Source organism: Macaca mulatta, chromosome 11, assembly GCF_049350105.2.
Source record: "Macaca mulatta isolate MMU2019108-1 chromosome 11, T2T-MMU8v2.0, whole genome shotgun sequence".
Classification (NCBI taxonomy): Eukaryota; Metazoa; Chordata; class Mammalia; order Primates; family Cercopithecidae; genus Macaca; species Macaca mulatta.
The window spans coordinates 22,411,489-22,420,997 of record NC_133416.1 but is presented as its reverse complement, the minus strand read 5'-3'; the positions used below and the strand labels follow the sequence as shown (position 1 = coordinate 22,420,997).

Here is a 9,509-nt window from a genome sequence, read left to right as displayed (position 1 = left end):
CTCTATCTCCCACCAAAGTTGAATTCCAGACCTTGACTTAGAAAGGCAGCCATGGCCCAGTAATGATAAAGTATTTTGCTAGCATCCCACACCAGCAGAACACATTAGGATTTCAATGACTGGGATGCTGGAGGGAACCACACATGAGAGGTGCCGGGATGCAGAAACCACTGGAAAGCTACTCTTGGGGTACTGAGGAAAGCGGCTCACAGGTAAGTGTCATACACTGCTGGCTGCTGGCCATGGTGTGCTGCTGGAGCCTATAGAGAGGAGCGCATGAACCAGGAAGAGAAACCTCTCCTTCCTGTAGTGCCCTTCAATACTCACTACTGACAAAACTTAACATCATGCCAGCTGACAAGGGAGAAATGTTGACAGGGTCTAGCTGTCAACATTATCACAGAGAAGGCAATAAAGAGAAGAACTGGAGCTGAGAAGCAATCAACTGAAAACTGGCACAGCATGTGCAGGAACCATGTGAATTCTATTACAGACCTTTTGAGTTTGAGATGCCTTTTTTAATACCCATATTGGATTAATGGGTCTTGAAATCTAGGGAACAGCTTGAACTGAAGGTACAGATTTTTAGACTATCAACAGATAAGTGGCAGGTAGATCCTTCGACATGGATGAAAATGGGTTTTTGAAAAGAAAAAAATGCCAAGGGCACAAGGAAAACAGCACATATCAAAAGCAGGCATAGAAAAAAGAGCCTACAAAGGAAACCAGTAAATAAATCACAAGAACAGATTTATGGTTAAAATGTGTGATGCAAAAGAGTTGAATGACTTAAAGTGTTATGTAAAAGAAAAACTGAAAATTTTCATTAGATTTGACAAGAGGTAAATTTAGTAAAAGAACTTTCATGTACAGGTAATAATGAAACCAAACTGTAATAGGTCATGAATAGTGAGGAACTAGAGAAGGAAAACATATATATTTTTTTTCACTAGGGTGGTAATTCAAAGAGAATGAAGTGTGCATGGAGACGTTGTTTTGTTTGTCTGCTTTGGTATGAGAGAGAGAGAAAAAAATGAAAAAATGGTAATGTGAAAGAAGTTTGAGCATGCGAAAGAATCCAATGCAAATCAGGAGATCCAGGAAAGACAGGAGACAATTGATGAAATGGGTACTGCAAAAGGGAGCACCTAGATTAAGGGAATCAGACTCAAACAGGAGTAAAACCATCTCTTCTATGGAAAGTTTTCAATTAGTGAACACAAATAAATGGCAGAACTTGCATCCACTCTAAAATAAACTTACTATACACCCAACTCACATACAATACATTCATTGAATTTTGAAGCTTGAAAAGAACCCAGAGCTTCTCAAATGCTGATCCACAAACCAGTAATGTCAGAATGGCATGAAGGAAGTTCTCTTTCTAAGGATGCCTTGGGAGCTAATATAAAAGACAGGGGGTGGAGTGGGGGTGGTGGCTTATGCCTGTAATCCCAACACTGAGAGGCTGACGGGGGCAGATCACGAGGTCAGGAAATCGAGACCGTCCTGGCTAACATGGTGAAACCCCAGTCTCTACTAAAAACACAAAAAATTAGCCAGGCATGGTGGCGCACACCTATAGTCCCAGCTACTTGGGAGGCTGAGGCAGGAGAATGGCCTGAACCCGGGAGGTGGAGCTTGCAGTGTGCCGAGATGGCGCCACTGCACTCCAGCCTGGTGACAGAGCAAGACTCCATCTCGAATGAATGAATGAATGAATGAATGAATGAATGAATGAATGACAGGGGGATCCTAGCAACCTACTTCAACCAAAGCAGACTCCTCTTTTCCTATTTGACATGTTCTGTTTCCTTTCCCTATTTCATTCAAAGAAGAATTCAGCTATAACACCATGTGAAAGTTATGTTTAGTCCAGCCCATTTATTTTACGGATGAGGAATCGGGAGACTAGGGAGGAGAAGTAACTTGTCCAAAATTCAAGGGCTACTCTAACACTAGAACATAGGTCTTGGTTTATTACCAGTAAGAATCTAATTAATTTATCACTTCCCTAAATTTAAACATTTATGCCACTTGCAATTTTAGTCCAAATAATTTTGACCTCAAACCTCACCCCTCTCCTGACATGGTGACATCCTGCACCATAATTCAAGAATAATCAAGACATCATATGTCTGTGCCCTTTTACAGACACACATTCAGAAATAACTATTCTAATGACATTTCTAGACTCATAAATAAGAAATGTACCCAAGGAACTGATTGCGGTCTTCTGCCGTATCAATTTCCCAACTATTCAAGTCATATTATTTTCTATTTCTTTTGCAAAGAATAAAAAGTCCACCACAGTCTCCCTTGAAAAATAATCTTCAAAATTATTTTCTTCTAACTTTCACCACAAGCAAACAAATGAAACAATATAGAAACTTTCCAGAATGGTGCAGCTACTATAGAAAGCATTATGAACGTTCCTCGGATTAAAAATAGAACTACCTACTACATTATCCAGCAGTCCTCCTTCAGAGTATTTACCCAAAATAATTGAAATCAAGATCTCAAAGAGATATTTGCACTCCCATGTTCATTGCTATTTACAATAGCCAAGACATGGAAACAACCTAAATGCACATTAACAGATGAAAATAAAGAAAACGTGGCATATGCATACAATGGAATATTATTCAGCATTAAGGAAGCGGATCACGAGGTCAGGAGATCGAGACTATCCTGGCTAATACGGTGAAACCCCGTCTCTACTAAAAAATACAAAAAACTAGCCGGGTGAGGTGGCGGGCGCCTGTAGTCCCAGCTACTCGGGAGGCTGAGGCAGGAGAATGGTGTGAACCCGGGAGGCGGAGCTTGCAGTGAGCTGAGATCCGGCCACTGCACTCCAGCCTGGGAGACAGAGCGAGACTCCGTCTCCAAAAAAAAAAAAAGAAGGAAATCTTGCAATATGCAACAACATGGATGTATTTTGAGGACATTATGCTACGTGAGATAAGTCAGTCATAGAAGGACAAATATTGCATGATGCTGTTTATCAGAGGTATCTAAAACAGTGAAGCTTATAGAGGCAACGAGTAGAATGCTAGTTGCCAAGGGCTAGGAAGCAGAAAATAGAGAGTTGCTAATCAAACATCAAAATAGATATAAACTTTCGGTTATGCAAGATGAATACATTCTAGAGATCTGCCATACCACATAGTGCCCATAGTTAATAATACTTTCTTGTACACTTAAAAATCTGTGAAGAGGGTAAAGCTCATGTTAAGTGTTCTTATCACAATAAAATAAAATACAGCAAAAAAATTTAATTAAAAATAAAAATATAAAAACTCTTATGGTCAAACTTTAGGATTTAAGGAGAGGACTAGTGGAATCACCTTAGGAGAATTTTACAAAATATACATCCCCATGCTCTGACCAATATATGCTGATGGGTTATTAGAGCCTGGTGAGGAGAGTAGGGAAAATGGATACGAGAATAGGAATTATGAAATTTAAAACTCTCTTCAGATAATGTTATGTTTCCCTAGCAATTGATTCAACTGAACATCTTATTTCTCAGTCCTCTTGTTTATTCTTCCATGAAGATAAAAGGAAATTTTACACATTATTGTTAATTATTCACTTTCTGTGTCACTAACTGGTAAAACAATGTGAAAAGCACATTATGATAAAATAGAAAAAAGTCATCCAAGTCCAACAATGAACAACTGCTGTGAGATGATCTAAGATTATCCTGCCCAGTCTGATTCTAATAGGAAAAGGAGGTATAAATGACAGATTGGAAATCTATCATACAAAAAGGAAATGTTTGTGAACTGGAACTTGGATTAAGGGAGTTGTTTTTGACTGTTTCATTTTGTTGAGATCAGTATGTTGCTCTGCTATCCAAACGACACAGAGGTAGAAAAGCAGTTGCCTAGTGAGAAGATTCCAGGGAACTGCAAGACCTTCAGAAATTTCCAGAGCCCATATCAAACCTGGACAGGCTCTACAACCACATGCTACTAATTGTAGCCACTCATGACTTAACCTGCTAAGTGGCTTTCCATGCTGTTGTAAAAGGGAAACAAAAACAGTTTTCAAACATAAACATTTGTTTCTCAGTTCATTGCCCAGGCTCACGTTCCCAGAGTACATGCTTTCTTGCTTCTTTGACATCACTCCCACCCAACCCAACAACTGTCATAATAAGCATGGCAGCTGCGGCAAAGTAGGACCACTATGAAATTAACACTGGAATGAGTCCCTAGGGGAGGACTGGAGGAGAACAGGATCTACGTGGGACATGGCACACTTGGATGAGGATAGTTCATCATGAAAATTTCATGATGGAGTCAGTCAGGAGTGGCAGACCTTAAAGGGAGGGCATACATCTCAGAAAAAGTACAAGGTTATTTATGGAGTGCGGAAGAGACATTATGAGAAATTCTATTTAAATTTTGTATTATTCCTTTTTCATTTCTGTTTTCCCTGTATGTTTTAGAGTGAACAATATTTATTAATGTGGAAGCGCATTTTAACACATGCATATATGCTCATACGCATATACCGTGGGGTGTACAACTTTTAAATTCTTACCAAGATGAATTGAAAATTAAAAATTAAAAAAATGGACAGTATTGATTTAGAGATTATAACTTTTTTTTTTTTTTTTTTTTTTTTTTTTGAGACGGAGTCTCACTCTGTCGCCCAGGCTGGAGCGCAGTGGCCAGATCTCAGCTCACTGCAAGCTCCGTCTCCCGGGTTCACGCCATTCTCCTGCCTCAGCCTCCCGAGTAGCTGGGACTACAGGCGCCCGCCGCCTCGCCCGGCTAATTTTTTGTATTTTTTAGTAGAGACGGGGTTTCACCGGGTTAGCCAGGATGGTCTCAATCTCCTGACCTCGTGATCTGCCCGTCTCGGCCTCCCAAAGTGCTGGGATTACAGGCTTGAGCCACCGCGCCCGGCCAGATTATAACTCTTAAATCTTCCACACTTTAGCCTTTAATTTCTTAGGCCAACATAATAAATTACTCAGTTTTAATAAATTGACATCATCTATCACATAAAATTAGTGGTTTAAGTCCCCTGGTATTGGCTCTGTGGTTTTTTTGTATTAAATTTTAAAATACTTTTGGTTTACATTTATATAGGAGCTATAAGCCTAAGAAATTTATACCTAATGTTAGCTTTGTAAACATTTAAATCATACCATAATAAATATTTTGTTAATATTGTTGGTTCATGAGGATTTCTTTCCCGCAAAAGGAGTCTCAACTTCTAAGTTTGAAAACAATGCTCTCAATCCAGACATGAAGCTGAATTTTTCTGTATAATTTAAGGGGAAAATCAAAATTGCAATTTTAATGTAAAATCAACAGAAAGTCAATAATTTCAAAAAAGCGACTTGGAAATGCAAGGACATGAATTTTTAAAAATCTGAAGATGTCAAGAATAAAAAGTATGTGGAAACATAGATAACAATGGGATATGTTAGAAGTATAACATTCTGTAGTCAAAAGTGAGCAGTAACTTTCAAAAATTAATAACCTTGACTATACATAACCATCAGTTATGTGTAAGGTACTATGTGATATGTGAGAGTGAAAGTATATTTTTATTAAATTGATTATAGGAAACCAAATTTACCATCCTGCTGGTTCCTTCACTGAGTTAAATACATCTTTAATGTGCTCATTTTATATTTGCAATAATGTCATGTTTTAATATTTGAAAATTATATTTTGACAGTTTTTGAAAATTCCACCAAGAAGTGCATTCCACCAAATTTTCAAAATTCCACCAAGAAGACCCAGACATGTCTTTTCTTGACTCCCCAAGTGATTCCAGTGGTTATCAAAATTTCCCTTCTTAGGCTCTATTTTTCTGTTTGCTTTGCTTTTCTGTCTCTGGCTTTGTTTCCTTTCCCAGTCCTTGTGCAACTTTGGTTCTGATTCTGGTTTGCTTTCCCAGTTGGTGACAGCAATGAAGAGGAATACAATTTTCTTGTCTGCCCATTCTGTAATCTCTGTCATGTAAAGATCAAGATTTATTCTCTGACAAGTGAGGAATGATAGATCATCTTTTTAACGGTATCTTACTTGTTTGTGATTGGGTTTGTTTTGGTTTTTTGTCTGTCTCACTTTTGCAAGATAAAACAGCCTTTTGAGACCTGGGCTGTCTTCTCATCAATGGGTAATTTATTTTTCTCTTCCTTATCTCTCCTAAAAGTTCTATGAATTGGACTTTCTACAAAGAAGGAAGTTCTCAGAGCCTTGATGGAAAGGATTATACCAAGTGCTTCTACTCATTGATACTTCAAGCAACAGACTCATGTATATTCAAGAAGCAGCAGAAAACCAGATTTGAACTGATGAGAGAAACTGATTGTGATTATTTGTTTGGAAAATTTTAGGTATAGTTTTAAGTTTTATGAGCGAAGCATTGTCTCTTTCTTCTTGATACATTGCTATCCCTTCATTTATTAACACTCTTTAAATGATACGTTATTCTCACTAACCCCTCAGAATTCATAAACAAATAAAGTCTCTTTTCTTTTAATGGTTAATGTAGTTTTTGTGCAGAGGATTAATAAGAATCTGTCCTCCATTTTACAAGGATATAATTTGACAGAACAACTACACAACCAAATTTGTTGAATTTTCTGGAGTTTTATATATGAAAATATATGTAATTATTCTTATGTAATAAACCTACCATTTTTTAATAAGTGCTGTTATTTGTTTGTTGTACCAGTTTCTACAAAGCCCTCCTAAGAAATTTGTCCATTCTATGACTAAGGGAATTTCTTCAGGCTAGAGAGAGAAATGATATCACATAAAGCCTTATATAAGTGTTACAGCTCTTTTAGAATTTGTCTGTCAGGTATTCCAATTTTTTTTTTTTTTTTTTTTTTTTTACACCAGAAAACTCCTCACAGAAAAAGAAAAATCCTGGATCTTGAGGAAACAATGAAGAGCAAAGAATTAGTAAGCATTGGCAGTAAATAGAAAAGACTACTTTTTCTTCTTATTTATAAATAATGCATATGACTTTAAAGCAAAAGTTATAACATTGTCTTAAGGGATTTAGATGTATGTGATGTGATACACATGACACTTATGGCATAAAAATAGCAGCCTGGAGAGGAGGGTAAGTGAACCTGTGTAGTTGCAGGGTTCTACATCTTACAAAAAGCAATAAAATATTTATTCTAAATAGACTGCGAAAGTTAAGGACATATTATAAAATCACTAGGAAAATCACTAAACATAAATAATACAAAGAGGTATAGCTTAAAAGCCACAAAATACCTTATATACTGTCTCTGTCCATTTGTATTGCTATAAAGGAATATGTGAGGCTGGGCAATCTGTAAAGAAAAGTGGTTTATATTCAGCTCACATTTCTGCAGGCTGTACAAGAAGCATGGTGCTGGCACCTGCTTAACTTCCAGCGAGGTCCCCAACATGCATCCACTCAAGGCAGAAGGCCAAGGGGAGCTAGCCTGTATATTGATCATATGGCGAGAGAAAAGAAGCGAGAGGCGCAAGGTGCTACGTTCACTTTTAATAACCAGCTCTAGAAGGAACTTTTATAGAAACTAATAGAGTAAGAATTTATTATCAAGAGGATGGCACCAAGCTGTTAATAAGGGATCTGCCCCCATGACTCAGATACCTCCCATCAGGCCCCACCTCCAACACTGGGGATCAAATTTCAACATGAGACTTGGGAGGGGCCAAAAAAACCTCATCTAAAACATAGCATACAGAGTTTTGGAAATATTTGAATAATTTTTTAAAAGGTAGGAGAGGAACAATAGTGGAATAAAAAGAACAGCAGCAAACAGAAGAAAAAAAATGCTATGGTAGACATGAATCCAATCATATCAGCAATCTGATTAAATATTAACTATGCAATTCAAATAGAAGGCAGAGGTTCTCAGAATGGATTAAAAAAGCAAGGACAAATATATGCTGCCCAAGAAAAACACAATTTATATATAAAGAAAGACATAAGTTGAAATAAAATGGATTAAAAATATATATACCAAGCAAAAAGAATAAGAAGGTTGAAGTGCCCATACTAATATCAGATAAGTTAGACTTCAAGGCAAATAGTATTATCAGAGTTAATAAAAATAATAAAGGAAGACATAAAATTATAAACATGTATGAATCTACTACCAGAGATTTGAAATATATGAGATATGAAAGCAGAAATTGGCAAAATTAAAGGGAGGATTATACAATTCTATAATCAAAGTTGGAGATGTTACCACCTCACCCACAGCAATTGATGAAAGAACCAGACACAATCTCAGTAAAAACGTAATCTAAAAAATACCATGGACCACCATGACATAATTAACAAAATCAGCAACTGCAGATTTCACATGATTTTCAAGTGTATATGTAGATGATATATTCATTGTATTAGTTTGTTCCCACACTGCTATAAAGAACTACCTGAGACTGGGTAATTTATAAGGAGAAGAGGTTTGATTGGCTCACAGTTCCACAGGCTGTATAGAAAGCAAGGCTGGGGAGGCCTCAGGAAACTTACCATCGTGGCGGAAGGCAGAGGGGAAGCAGGCACATCTCACCATAACAGAGCAGGAGAGAGTAAGCAAAAGGGGAAGTGCCACACCCTTTTAAACAACCAGATCTCATGAGAACTCACTCACTATCATGAGAACAGCAAGGGGAAAATCCACCCCCATTATCCAATCAACTCCCACCAGGTCCCTCTTCCAGCATTGGGAATTACAATTTGATACGAGATTTGAGTGGGGACACAGAACCAAACCATATCTTTCACCAATATAGAGCATAGAACCATAAAACAGGTTTCAATAAATTTTAAAAAATCAAAATTCTACAGAGTATGCTCTCTGATTGCAATAGAATTAAGTTGGAAATCAACAATGAAAACATACATATTACTGCAATACCTCTGAGATTTTAGAGCAAGCAAAAATTTCTCAGAACTCAAAGACCACAAATAATTTAAAATTTTATAAATTGGGCTTCCTCAAAATTAAAAATTTTGCTCTTTGAAACACATCATTAAGAAAATGAAAAGGCAAACTACTGGGCAAAATATTTTGCAACACATATGTATGGCAAAAAACTTTGATTCAGAATAGCTAAAGAACTCTCACAACTCAATGAGAAGACAAAAACCCAGTTTTAAAAGTGGGTAAAAGTTGTGAACACTTCACAAAAGAAGATACAAAGTATATGAAATATAAAGTACATGCAAAGATGCTCAACATCACTAATCATTAGAGATTTCATATTAAAATTACAGTAAGATACAAGTACACATTCATTAGAATGACTTTTTTTTTTTTTTTTTGAGACGGAGTCTTGTTCTGTCCCCCAGGCTGGAGTGCAGTGGCACAGTCTCGGCTCACTGTAACCTCTGCCTCCTGGGTTAAAGTGATTGTCCTGCCTCAGACTCCTGAGTAGCTGGGATTACAGGAGCCCACCACCACTCTCAGCTAATTTTTGTATTTTTAGTAGAGACAGGGTTTCACCATCTTGGACAGG

General features: G+C 37.2%; 1 pseudogene; it reads left to right on the top strand.

The window, feature by feature from the left end:
• The first annotated feature begins 6,803 nt into the window (after positions 1-6,803).
• LOC114671177 (U7 small nuclear RNA) lies at positions 6,804-6,847 on the top strand (annotated as a pseudogene).
• Positions 6,848-9,509: the final 2,662 nt, after the last annotated feature.